We start from the raw sequence: 10,206 nt of genomic DNA, 5'->3' as shown, positions 1-10,206 counted from the left end.
GACTCCACCAGCTCAAAGCTGGAGATCAAAAGCTATTTCATACTCTGGTACAGTGGCAAAAACAAACAAATAAAAAGAGAAAAACCTCACAATACAAAGAGGAATTAAGTCCTGAATTATTGGCTTCATCACACCCACCATTACCACCCCATAATGGCACAAAGGAAACAGGTACCATACCCTGCAGACTAATTTGGTGTGAAAGAGATGCTGATGGGTTAGGATGGGAACAGGGCATGAAGATCTGTCTAAAAACATACCTTTCAGGGGTCTGTACACACCATCACACAGTGAACTTCATATCCATCAGGTTTAGTAAGCCAATGTTCCATGCTCAGGAAGTCACAATGTCATTCATTAACTCAACACATATTTACAAGGTGTCTACAGAGTATTAGCCATTCCTGGATTAAAAGAGAAACATGGAGGGCTGGAGAGATGGCTTAGCGGTTAAGCACTTGCCTGTGAAGCCTAAGGACCCCAGTTCGAGGCTCGGTTCCCCAGGTCCCACGTTAGCCAGATGCTTAAGGGGGCGCATGCATCTGGAGTTCGTTTGCAGAGGCTGGAAGCCCTGGCACGCCCATTCTCTCTCTCTCCGTCTACCTGTCTTTCTCTCTGTGTCTGTCGCTCTCAAATAAATAAATAAAAATTAAAAAAAAAAAAAGAGAAACATGGAATCTTTAGAGGGGCCACCAAGTTCCCCCATGCCTACAATGGAAAGGGTCTTTTTTAGAATCAGGTTTCTCCCCTACCTCTGAAATGGTAACCCATTAAAGCTGAGTCATCTTTAACCTGGAGATTTAACATATTAGCAATTCCTTGGCAGTGTTTTTGTCCCATTAATTTTTGACCTGAGAAAGGGTAACATGTCATAGAAAGAATATATGCTTGCAGAAAGATACTATTTTACAGGTCCAGGTGTCAAAACAGAGAGAAGTTAGGGTCTCATAATACACTTCCTCCCATATCTTAGGCCCCCTTCTTAAGTTTCATACCTTCCTAATAGCTTAATCCTGGGGCCTGAGTCACCTAAGTCTCATGTCATTTGCAGGCACTTAAGATTAAAGTTATGTTCAATGTCAGGGGACGGGTGTCACCTGTATGCAGTAGTGAATATTTAGCATATGATTTCCTTATTGAAGTTTGAAGAGAAAACTGCACCTAAGAGCACTTGAAATAACCCTCTGATGATCTTGCACTTCTTATTTTATAAACTACCTCAAGTATTACAGGGACTTTTCTACTCGGTGTCACTTACATAGCGATGTTATATTTTCTACAGGTATGCCAAGAAGAACAGAATAGAACTGTGGTAAGAAATGGTTAACCTACTAATGGGTGGAAGAAAGAAGCTTTAACATGCAAGGTTAGTCAAACCATTACTACGAACATATACCAACAGCCATTTAAACACAATGTGTTTGAAATATGGAGACACTTTGAATGTCTTCCATATAGCTGGAGAAATCCTGGTCCATAAACAAAGGAAAACAGAGAACAAATTTTCATTAAACCAATATATTGACCTATAATGTGTGCAGGCTGAATGAAAGCTGTGAACATAAATAATTCTGCATCAATGAGGACTTCCCACTCAACACATTGCTCTCTACGTGGGCTAAATTACAGAGAAAATGCATGTGGAGATGTCATATGGATAATATTATGGTTCACATATCATTTACAAAGGAATAAAGTATGGCAAAGGATTATATGAAAATGTGAACTGGAGTAGAAGCTTTGCCAAAATTTAGGAAAGGGCTGGAGAGATTATTTAGTGGTTACAGGCCTGGATTCAATTCCCCAGTACCCACATAGAGCCAGATGCACAAAGTGTTGCATGCATATGGTGTTTGCACACCTGCATTCTCTCTCTCTCTCTCCTTACAAATAAATAATAAAATATTTTCAGTGAGTGAAGAATTGACAGTTGATGTGCATTATATATTTTGGATGAAACAGTCAATATTAGAAAACACTGACTTGTATAGTCTTGCATGCAGTCTACAGGTTCTACGCATAATTTGTTCACTCAGTTCTCAAAACATTAAGAGGCTGGCACTTCCACTCCATTTGGCCCATTTCTAAATCTCCATAGGAGTGGACAGTTGATAGGAGGCTCCACATCTGTGCCCCATAGGGCTGGTTTCCAATTTCTTTGGTGACTTGTGATAAATGGGAGCATATGGAGATGGGATGGTACTACACAGAGTAGCAGAAGATATTTCATCTTATTCTTATTGTCCAGTTTTTTCCATTTGGAACATTTCTTAGAAGTATAAATAGAGATTATCCAAGATATCACATGTCCCCTGTTTTATTTTTTTTCCTTTGCATATCGCTTTATCATTGTTGAGGGTCACAAAAGCCTAAACATAAGTGACTTCAGACCATTTCCCATGGTTCTTAGGTTTAGCTGCAAGATAATGCTATGAGGTGACCATCATTTATGGTCACATTTTCCCACCACCCATCTGTATTGAGGACTATGCTCTTGTAAAATGTTATCTACTTTGTCCTTAAATAATTGGGATCAAATTTATTCTAATTCTTGTGAATGTGTCATATTAAGAAGTCAAAGCAAATAAAAGTGAGTTTTTTTTTTTTCATGATAATCTTCATTGGGAGATAAGTACCAGACAGCCTCTGCAATGAAGAGAGTGTTGCTTTCATCCATTCTCAGTCTTCAGGCAGATTTTCTATTGGATATTTCTGATGAGTCGGCATGTAGCTACAAGAGATTTAGAAGCACTTGCTTGAGTCCCAGTTATCGTGGACTTAACTCTTTCCCCAGCCAGGGTTTGCACCTATCACTTGCACTCACTCTTTCTGTGCTAAATCCTGCAATATTGGAAAGATAATCTCTGCTAGAAGCATCACTAAGGTTATTTCTTTTGCCTCAGTAGGACTAGGCATTACTTCTAACAGAAAAGAAAAAGATGGAGTTATTAAGTTACTAGGCTCAGAGAAGAAGTTTACCTATATGGATGTCTCTGGCTTTTGTTTCAGATTGCCACCTACTTTAAAATGGATCCCCTCCCTTTTGCTCCTCATGTTCAAAGGAATGTCTTATTATTGGAAGGACTAAGTCCATATTCTAGAGCTTGGAGCGGTGGTGCATGCCTTTAATCCCAGCAGTCAGGAGGCAGAGGTAGGAGGATTGCTGTGAGTTCAAGGCCACCCTGAGACTACATAGTAAATTCTAGGTCAGCCCAAACTATAACAAGGCCATATATCTAAAACAAAAAAAAAATTATATCTTGAGGGCTGGTAATGAGGATATGTCCAATCAGAACTAAACAAAGAACAAAGCATAGTAGTAGCATAATGCAGAACAAGGTCAATCAGCTGTGTTTCCTGTTGCTAGGCTGTGCTAAGCTCTTGTCTCACTCATTGATCACTGAATCTGGGGTCCCAGATTTCAAACACTATTCCTCCTTAGGTGTTGACACTGAAGAATGTGCATGGGTCTGGAAGTACCCAGCAAGATCAGCATGTAAAACTGGAGACAACTTTTCATGCATCTCTGCTGCCTACCCATGAGTCTCAATAGGTCCTGGGGCAGGGAGATCATCTTGGGTGTAAATGGGCTGTGTGTGATTACTACCTCCATGACAGTTTGCAGTCCTCACACCACAACCCATTATTCAAGAGCCTACAATATCTAAACTACTGTGGAAGGAGGATTGCAGTTTTGTATACAATTGAAGGTTTTATCATTTTGAGATAGAGAAATGAATCTTACCTGCAAGTTGGCTTCTAATAGTTACAAGTGTGAATCCAGATGAAAGGGCACCTGATAGAATATCCAGATTCTATGTACTTGAACCAGAGTCACGTGAGTAGTGGGTGCAAAACAAAATTTGCTAGGATAGTACTTCTTAGATTGGAAGCAACCAGGCAGCTGAAAATGTTAGAAGCTCAAAATGACCATAGCCACCCTCGTCATGACTCTTCACTGGTCATTTATATAGCCTCTGCCTTCTCCAGAATTTGGAATGCATAGGCTTTGTATTGCAAGTTCTCTGTCACTTACATTTAGCCTGATGGGCTTCCAGATTTTCTCTCAGTCATTGTATTCTTTCATATGTTAATCTTGATATCACCCCCTCTCTAGCTCGTGTTATAATATTAGTTTATCAGGTAAGAAAATATTATTTATTGTCCTTTTTAAATCTTCCAAAACTTTTTCTAAACCCTTTGTTTGACAATGAGAAGGATAAAGCTTTGCTAAGAACCATAAGAATTTTTTTCTCGAAATCTCGAGTTTAGGTGGCTTTGTGGATGGTCTTCATTGTATAGCCAGGCATTTTAAAACTGTGAAATGTTTAGAAGGGTGTTAATTTGGGGCTGGAAAAATAGCTCAGTGTTTAAAGGACTTGTTTCTTGAGAAGGAGGGACAAGAAAGGACAAAGAGGGTCTGAGACCAACACAGATCAACTCCTCGCAATCCACATAAACAGCTAAGCATGCCTTCACACAACTGTAACTCTAGTCTGCTGCAGACAGACACCAGAGGTTCCCTAAGGATTGCTGTCTGAAAAAATAGCACCTCCAGATTTAGGGAAAGACGTTGACTCAAAGAAGTGTAAGGATGAGCAATAGAAAATGATACCAAAACTCCTTCTGTGGCCCCTGTATACACAGACATACATTTGCTCATACACATGCATGCACCACACCACATATACTCCACACTCATAATCAGAAATACACACACGTGCACACACACAGAGAAAAAGCAGTAATTTATTTGCTTTCCTGAATACATAGACCATTTGGTTTGTTACTATGCTTGTTAGTACTTCATCACATTTATTTTTCTATATTTAACTGAATGTTTAAGGCCTTGATTTTTCCATCTCATTTTTGCACCTATATGCATGGCATTTTCTTCTAGAGATGGCTCATGAACATAGATATATTTTATTTCCTTAATATATGGCAAATATTAAAATCATTTAGTGATATAAAATACCTCTCAGAAATGTGTGTGTACATGCTTTTGCAGCCCGTATTTTTTGCAAAACTGGCATGTAGAAAATAAATATACATTCTATTAATTTTCTTTACCAACTCACATATAACTTCAGAAAGGGTCTCATATCTCAATCCTGCATATATTGTTATTTTTATCGATTAGTCAACTACTTATACACCTTTCTATTATTGAACTGACCTGGCTGTCCATTGTGGTAGGCTGATCCTTTGTCCTTCCCTGACATTCTATTAGTAAATAACATGTATTGGCCAACAATGAAGAGATTGCTCAGCCTGGGGTCCAACAATTGATGACATGTAATCAATAACTGCAGAAAAGATATTGAGACTTTATAGATAATTTCATGGACCAAAAAAACATCAAAACAAAACAAAACCCAATCCAACCACCTCAATAAAGAAACTTTGGCATACGAGGAATACATAATTTTCTGATTCTGTTTTGCTTCTATGTGCTGTCAACTGAAAGATCAGAGAAATATGTGTGTGAATTAATTCATAATGTACACATACCTCAGCTTGTGTCTACATGTGTACATACATACCCATCCTGATTTAAGCATGTGATACATGACCAAATGTAACACCACATGATTCAATATGTTGCTTGTTCAAAGGCTCTTATACTACCAATGATAAATTTGGCTCCATTGTCCTTATCATGTAGTTAAACAAAAGCATGCACAATGATATAAGAATTGGTTACTCCCCCCACCCAACACACACACACATATACACACAGAGAGACAGACAGCGAAAGCAGGGGGGGGGGTATATGTGCCAGGCCCTTTTGCCACTGCAAAAATACCCTAGAAGCATGTACCACTTAGTGCATCTGGCTTTTTGTAGGTACAGGGTACTGAACCTAGGCTTGTATGATTGACAAGCTCTAAGAGCCTTTAACTGCTGAGATATCTATTCATCTCCAACTATTACATTCTTGAGCACATCTGAATCTGCACTCATAATTTATATTTAGCTATATTTTTCTTATGCTGTCATGTAGTTTTAATATCAAATTACACTGGCCTCATAGATTAAACTGGTATTTTTCTTCTCTGTTTTGTGATTTGTGTTTTTTAAAGACTGTGAAGGTGGGGTATTAATACTTTGAAATTTTGGAATAATTTTCTAGTGAATCATCTTGACTCACACCAGGAATTTAATCCAAATACAAACAGATCACATGGAATGGGGATCTGTGCTCGGCTGACCTTCAGTACAGATCTCTGTCTTAGACCTACATCTGGAACCTGACCCAGAGAAACCCAAAATAGTGTATGTGAGTCTTTGAACCATGAAACATGTGGTACTTTGCTATACAGACACCAAATCTAATGTGTTATCTCAACTGAATCTTGGAATTAAAATTTGACATTATTGAAACCCAAGATTATAAGAAATAATCCCATATCTCAGTTAATAGTTTTATAACATTTCACAGTTTACATACAAATGCTACAGTATTATCAGGTATTCACATGAAGGAAGTATGAAGAACAAAAATATATGCATCACCAGGAAACATTCTGCCTATATGTCAATTCAAAGTAGTAATATATTTATTGTTGTGATTTGGTCAACTCTTTTAAAATGAAAAAAAAATAATTAACTAAGGAACTGAATAAACATGTGTGGAGAGAATAACCACGCAGGTTTCATTATTATTCACCATTCCAAACACAAGTGCTCCTGCTCAGGAAAACCTCTAAATCCAGAGTATTATCCCCTTTCTTCCTTCCCAATATAGAATCCATCAAAAGTCACCAGTTTGAGTGACATCAATCAGCTCTTAAATGTGAGTCTATGTGTCAAATTTCCCAAAGCACTATGTTCAGACATGGTTTATCAAGCTATCTGAAGGCTCATACTTAAACCTTTCTGGAAAACATCATTTATGGCTATTATGGTTGGTGTGTGTCAGGCAGCTTTCCATAACTGTCAAAAAAATGGATGCCTGGGCATGGTGGCTCATGCCATTAACCCCAGTAGTCAGGAGGCAGAGGTGGGAGGATCGCCGTGAGTTCAAGGCCACCCTAAGATTACATAGTGAATTCCAGGTCAGCTTGAGCTAGAGAAAAGAAAAATAAATAAAGTATTGAGGAGACGGCTTAACTGGAAAGAGCACTTGCTGTACAAACATGAGGAAAAAAAGAGATGACTCTTTCCAAGTATAATTTGCCAGCAACCACATAAACAACTGGGCGTAGACAAACACACCTGTAAGTACATTCCTGTGGGGAGCATCCTGTGGGGAACAGATACTAGACACTAGAGAATCACTGATGCTTGCTGGCCAGCCAGTCTGAACAACAACAACAAAAACAAAATCTCTGGGTTCAGTAAGAAACTCTTCCTCAGGGGAATTCATGAAGAAGTGACAGAGGAAGACACCCAAATGTCTATTTTGGCCTCTGTGCATGCATGTACACGCAAACATGTGCATATACAACATATACTACAAACTCATGCATGCACACATGAAGAAATAATGCAGTTAACGAAATTACAGGAATAAAATATTTACTTTGGCTCACAGTTTTGGATATTTAAGTCCATGCTATGGTTGCTCCACTGCTTTTATGCCAGTGACAAGGCATCAGATAATGATAGAAGCATATGGAACACATACTTACCTCATGATAGGTACAATAAAGAGAGTTCAAAATAATCCAGTTAATGTCATTTATTTCAAAGATATACCCAAAATGACATAATGTCTTTACATTGCACCTCATAGATTGAATTACTAACACTGAGAATAGTGATGTGATGAAACACACACACTGCATTTTGCAGGACAATCCCATTGCAAACTATTATACAATAACTGAGAACTGTCAAGGGCAAGAAGCATAAGTTAACATTCTCAATTCAGGTGTGTTTTCCTTGCATTTTGATTCCTCCTTTAAGGGTTTATAATCAAGTGCATCTTTAAGCATTTGTGATCTATAAGCATTGTGTGATCCTATAGTTTGTTGTCACTTGCATGTTAGTATTACATCGTTTGGTATTACATCAATGTCAATACAAAACACTATAGATTAGGTGTAGTGGTGACGGGAATAGCCCATGCAAAACTAATAAACATGGCTGTTTTAATTATTGATTGTATCTGGGAGTGAATTTATATGCCATGAATTTGTATCATATGAAGATAATTACTACTAGAAAATTGTGTATACTGATGGAAACAGCCCAGTGTAAAACTAGAAAATGACAGAACACATCCTTATCTTTTCATGGAGTGATCTAAAACAGAGATACATATGGAAGAATGGGGGTTAAAAACATGTGCTAGATTAACAGTGACTCCCACAAGAAAGAGAACTTCTCATCTCACAAGTCTCTGTTTGTACCCACAGCTGTCTTCTGGAGAGCATACAGGCTTTGTCCATGAACCATGAGCACAAAACCCTCAGTAACCTGTGACTGAAAACTGAACACCATGGGTATCCACACAGTAAGGATGCCTACCTTTGTGGCCCACAATTATGGAATTTAGTCTCCTCATTGTACTCCAAATGAACCCCTGTGGCCTGGAGACTAGAAGTGAGTGGCATCACTAGATCACATGTCTTTCTAAGTCTAGAGAAGCAAATGTTCAGGTGCTTTTATTCAGTATACCTGTTACTTATACACTTTATTGTCCTTGTAATCTCATACTTCACTCTCAGAGGATGCCACATGGAAAGTTCATATTAATTCATGGAGGTGTATCTTGTTTGTATCATTTCAAATGGACTTTCTAGAATAATTTACTTCTCTGCTTCTTGAGTTCAATGGTTACATTATAATCTATCATGATATAAAATGTGAATATACTCCTTCAGCAGATACACACACACATACGAGTGTAAAATCTCATGTAGATCTGAACAAATTGTGGAACATTCATAAATGATAAAATGAGTTCAATGAGCTCTGACTGCTTGGGGTAAAGAGGAAGACAGGAAATGAACACCAAGCCATGTCTATGGGGCCAGCAGCACTACTGTATGTTTCATCTACATAAATGACACTCTGATACAATGGATAAATGTGATTTACCACAAACTACTAACTACCTCTGATAAGGTTTCATAGCTGTCTAGCCTTCAGAATGTCTCGAGATTGCCATTATAATATCCCCCAGTAAGGCTGCACTGAGGCTAGAACCCACCACCTTGGAAATGCTCTTCTCTGAGTAGAAAAGGACATTTAGTGGATTCATGAATAAATTATAGCATTCCAATAATTGCTATTGAATTTATTCAGTTATTCTGAGGTTCAGTTAATGTGTACAATTTCAGTCAATATACTGAGTCAGGAATTGTATGAGCCCATTCCTCATTTAATAGGCTCATCTGGGAAGATTATAAAGACCCTCATAATTTATAAGCATCCATCTATAATAGAGTGGGTCAGAGAGGCAAAGAAATGGAGGCAAACATTTCCAATAGAATATGGTCCCCATGATGGTAAAGTACTTCATACTACCCTATCCAGGTGAATGGAAGATGAGTAGGGGGAAGACAATGTCAATACACTTTTGTTATGAATTGAAGAATTAAACTTGAATGCTCCTTACAGCAGATCACAGTCTAAGTGTAACACACATTTTCATGATAGAAATTTGTATAAAATAAAACATAAAGTCTTTAGACAGTTACTAACCACAAGCATATACACAAGTAATTCTTCCAGGCCCCGTCTCAAATGGTATGTATACTCTTTTCACCAGTTTTGAATATATTTTACAAAATTCTTTATCCACTTAGCAGTATGTCATTTGAGTTTTTAATTTATCTCTTGGCTATTTATATATTTCCATAAGACTAAAATGTCAAAAAATTATAGGTGTTTTTGTATATTATATAGGTACTTTTTCAAAAGGTCTATAAAAATAATTTACTTACATTGTTGAAGTATTCCTCTTTTAAGTTTGGAGTTGACGGATGTGATGCCCACACAAGTGCAATAGTGGTACACAGCCATGGTGAGGAATCAGTTGCTCTTGATTTGGCTAACTGATCCACTCAGTGGTACTAGACCCATAGCTGGAGCTGGGAAACAAGTCAGAACCATACCCAAACACAAGCCCACTCTACAATACCAAGCTACCATCAATCATGGGGTATAAGAGGGCCTAAACCTATCATACTGTCTATCAAAAAAGTAAGTGCTATCTCAATTTTCCGGGTGCTAACTTACTCTCCGTTGGAG

At 37.9% G+C, this 10,206-nt stretch overlaps 1 long non-coding RNA gene across 1 annotated transcript; it reads left to right on the top strand.

Annotated features, from left to right (window-relative positions):
* Nucleotides 1-1,040: 1,040 nt before the first annotated feature.
* Nucleotides 1,041-10,001, top strand: LOC123459399. Its single transcript, XR_006636290.1, has 3 exons — nucleotides 1,041-1,366; nucleotides 6,137-6,279; nucleotides 8,367-10,001. It is a non-coding gene; the product is annotated as an uncharacterized LOC123459399 (long non-coding RNA).
* Nucleotides 10,002-10,206: the final 205 nt, after the last annotated feature.

This window comes from Jaculus jaculus, chromosome 3 (assembly GCF_020740685.1).
Source record: "Jaculus jaculus isolate mJacJac1 chromosome 3, mJacJac1.mat.Y.cur, whole genome shotgun sequence".
Lineage (NCBI taxonomy): Eukaryota > Metazoa > Chordata > Mammalia > Rodentia > Dipodidae > Jaculus > Jaculus jaculus.
The sequence above is the reverse complement of the archived record's forward strand: the minus strand, read 5'-3'. Positions and strand labels throughout refer to the sequence as shown.